The sequence below is a fragment of the Pecten maximus genome, chromosome 12 (genome assembly GCF_902652985.1).
Source record: "Pecten maximus chromosome 12, xPecMax1.1, whole genome shotgun sequence".
Lineage (NCBI taxonomy): Eukaryota > Metazoa > Mollusca > Bivalvia > Pectinida > Pectinidae > Pecten > Pecten maximus.
Genome location: NC_047026.1, coordinates 32692261 through 32696619, shown reverse-complemented (window position 1 = coordinate 32696619; position 4359 = coordinate 32692261).

The following is a 4359-nucleotide window of genomic DNA, read 5'->3' as shown; positions in this document are numbered from 1 at the left end:
AGTTTTTAACAATCATTATATATTGCTACGTGCTTTAAGAGATATAACTCGTGAAAATATAACAAATGTAGTTTTTAACAATCATTATACATTGCTACGTGCAATACATCATCCATTGTCAAAGAATGTTAGCAAAAAAATATTTACAAAATGTCTTTAAAGCATCCGTGTTTTTCATGATGAATGTCACTCGTGAACATTCCCGAAACTCGAATATATTTCTTATTCATAAACAAAACCAAGAACAACTGTTATGTCTTTCATTGTGAAGTATTTCATACCTGTTTCCAGTATAACTGGGAGAGTATTTATGTAAATACAAACGTTAAGAACGTTTACATCTACATACCCGTTCTTCGTGTGATAGAGAAATTTGAAAACCTCGGGGTGATATTCTTGGTTGTCTAAAACGAGGCTCTGCCATGTCTGTCACATCCATAACGTAGGGGTTGATTATTTTTCTCCCATCATAATATTTTATAACGAGGGGTCCATTTGTTCAGATATTTAAAAATAATAATAATGCAATGCGACAAAATGTGGACATGATCGGAAATGTCGGTGTGACGTCATTGTGTTGTTGCCATGACGTCGTTGTTTTAATTGCTGTAAGTTCGTGTTACTATTTATCATACGATAGAAGTTGACATAGAAATCACACCCTAAGGGATGTTATACTAATTTTGACCATGTAAAACGGAAAATAATTCTGTGAATGATGCGAGAACATTGTCTCGCACCAACTTATTTATCATTGATCGACTTTGAAAAAAACGAAAGACAAAAAGTGCTGGTGCATTGAAAGTGAATTATGATAAAGACAAAAATGGTTTTAATGTTAAAACTTTTGTACAATTCACAGTTTAGAGGTGAAAGTGAACAATGTCCATGTAAAATACATTGTATATGGGAGATAATTGTATAACATAAATCGCAAAAACAATGTTTGTAAGGTGGGTTTTTTTCTAAATTGAACACTTATATTTTCAGCTAAGTGTTATAAATATTAACTTAAAATCGCATTGTTAATACAGAATGTATTGTTTCTATAGTACAATGTGATGTTAATACAGAATGTATTGTTTCTATAGTACAATGTGATGTATGCTGAACTAAGTTAATACAGAATGTATTGTTTCTATAGTACAATGTGATGTTAATACAGAATGTATTGTTTCTATAGTACAATGTGATGTTAATACAGAATGTATTGTTTCTATAGTACAATGTGATGTTAATACAGAATGTATTGTTTCTATAGTACAATGTGATGTTAATACAGAATGTATTGTTTCTATAGTACAATGTGATGTATGCTGAACTAAGTTAATACAGAATGTATTGTTTCTATAGTACAATGTGATGTTAATACAAAATGTATTGTTTCTATAGTACAATGTGATGTATGCTGAACTAAGTTAATACAGAATGTATTGTTTCTATAGTACAATGTGATGTTAATACAGAATGTATTGTTTCTATAGTACAATGTGATGTTAATACAGAATGTATTGTTTCTATAGTACAATGTGATGTTAATACAGAATGTATTGTTTCTATAGTACAATGTGATGTATGATGAACTAAGTTAATACAGAATGTATTGTTTCTATAGTACAATGTGATGTTAATACAGAATGTATTGTTTCTATAGTACAATGTGATGTTAATACAGAATGTATTGTTTCTATAGTACAATGTGATGTATGCTGAACTAAGTTAATACAGAATGTATTGTTTCTATAGTACAATGTGATGTTAATACAGAATGTATTGTTTCTATAGTACAATGTGATGTTAATACAGAATGTATTGTTTCTATAGTACAATGTGATGTTAATACAGAATGTATTGTTTCTATAGTACAATGTGATGTTAATACAGAATGTATTGTTTCTATAGTACAATGTGATGTTAATACAGAATGTATTGTTTCTATAGTACAATGTGATGTTAATACAGAATGTATTGTTTCTATAGTACAATGTGATGTTAATACAGAATGTATTGTTTCTATAGTACAATGTGATGTTAATACAGAATGTATTGTTTCTATAGTAGAATGTGATGTATGATGAACTAAGTTAATACAGAATGTATTGTTTCTATAGTACAATGTGATGTTAATACAGAATGTATTGTTTCTATAGTACAATGTGATGTTAATACAGAATGTATTGTTTCTATAGTACAATGTGATGTATGATGAACTAAGTTAATACAGAATGTATTGTTTCTATAGTACAATGTGATGTTAATACAGAATGTATTGTTTCTATAGTACAATGTGATGTTAATACAGAATGTATTGTTTCTATAGTACAATGTGATGTTAATACAGAATGTATTGTTTCTATAGTACAATGTGATGTTAATACAGAATGTATTGTTTCTATAGTACAATGTGATGTTAATACAGAATGTATTGTTTCTATAGTACAATGTGATGTATGCTGAACTAAGTTAATACAGAATGTATTGTTTCTATAGTACAATGTGATGTTAATACAGAATGTATTGTTTCTATAGTACAATGTGATGTTAATACAGAATGTATTGTTTCTATAGTACAATGTGATGTATGATGAACTAAGTTAATACAGAATGTATTGTTTCTATAGTACAATGTGATGTTAATACAGAATGTATTGTTTCTATAGTACAATGTGATGTTAATACAGAATGTATTGTTTCTATAGTACAATGTGATGTTAATACAGAATGTATTGTTTCTATAGTACAATGTGATGTTAATACAGAATGTATTGTTTCTATAGTACAATGTGATGTTAATACAGAATGTATTGTTTCTATAGTACAATGTGATGTATGCTGAACTAAGTTAATACAGAATGTATTGTTTCTATAGTACAATGTGATGTTAATACAGAATGTATTGTTTCTATAGTACAATGTGATGTATGATGAACTAAGTTAATACAGAATGTATTGTTTCTATAGTACAATGTGATGTTAATACAGAATGTATTGTTTCTATAGTACAATGTGATGTTAATACAGAATGTATTGTTTCTATAGTACAATGTGATGTTAATACAGAATGTATTGTTTCTATAGTACAATGTGATGTTAATACAGAATGTATTGTTTCTATAGTACAATGTGATGTTAATACAGAATGTATTGTTTCTGTAGTACAATGTGATGTTAATACAGAATGTATTGTTTCTATAGTACAATGTGATGTTAATACAGAATGTATTGTTTCTATAGTACAATGTGATGTATGATGAACTAAGTTAATACAGAATGTATTGTTTCTATAGTACAATGTGATGTTAATACAGAATGTATTGTTTCTATAGTACAATGTGATGTTAATACAGAATGTATTGTTTCTATAGTACAATGTGATGTATGATGAACTAAGTTAATACAGAATGTATTGTTTCTATAGTACAATGTGATGTTAATACAGAATGTATTGTTTCTATAGTACAATGTGATGTTAATACAGAATGTATTGTTTCTATAGTACAATGTGATGTTAATACAGAATGTATTGTTTCTATAGTACAATGTGAAGTTAATACAGAATGTATTGTTTCTATAGTACAATGTGATGTTAATACAGAATGTATTGTTTCTATAGTACAATGTGATGTATGCTGAACTAAGTTAATACAGAATGTATTGTTTCTATAGTACAATGTGATGTTAATACAGAATGTATTGTTTCTATAGTACAATGTGATGTTAATACAGAATGTATTGTTTCTATAGTACAATGTGATGTATGCTGAACTAAGTTAATACAGAATGTATTGTTTCTATAGTACAATGTGATGTTAATACAGAATGTATTGTTTCTATAGTACAATGTGATGTATGCTGAACTAAGTTAATACAGAATGTATTGTTTCTATAGTACAATGTGATGTTAATACAGAATGTATTGTTTCTATAGTACAATGTGATGTTAATACAGAATGTATTGTTTCTATAGTACAATGTGATGTTAATACAGAATGTATTGTTTCTGTAGTACAATGTGATGTTAATACAGAATGTATTGTTTCTATAGTACAATGTGATGTTAATACAGAATGTATTGTTTCTATAGTACAATGTGATGTTAATACAGAATGTATTGTTTCTATAGTACAATGTGATGTTAATACAGAATGTATTGTTTCTATAGTACAATGTGATGTTAATACAGAATGTATTGTTTCTATAGTACAATGTGATGTTAATACAGAATGTATTGTTTCTGTAGTACAATGTGATGTTAATACAGAATGTATTGTTTCTATAGTACAATGTGATGTTAATACAGAATGTATTGTTTCTATAGTACAATGTGATGTTAATACAGAATGTATTGTTTCTATAGTA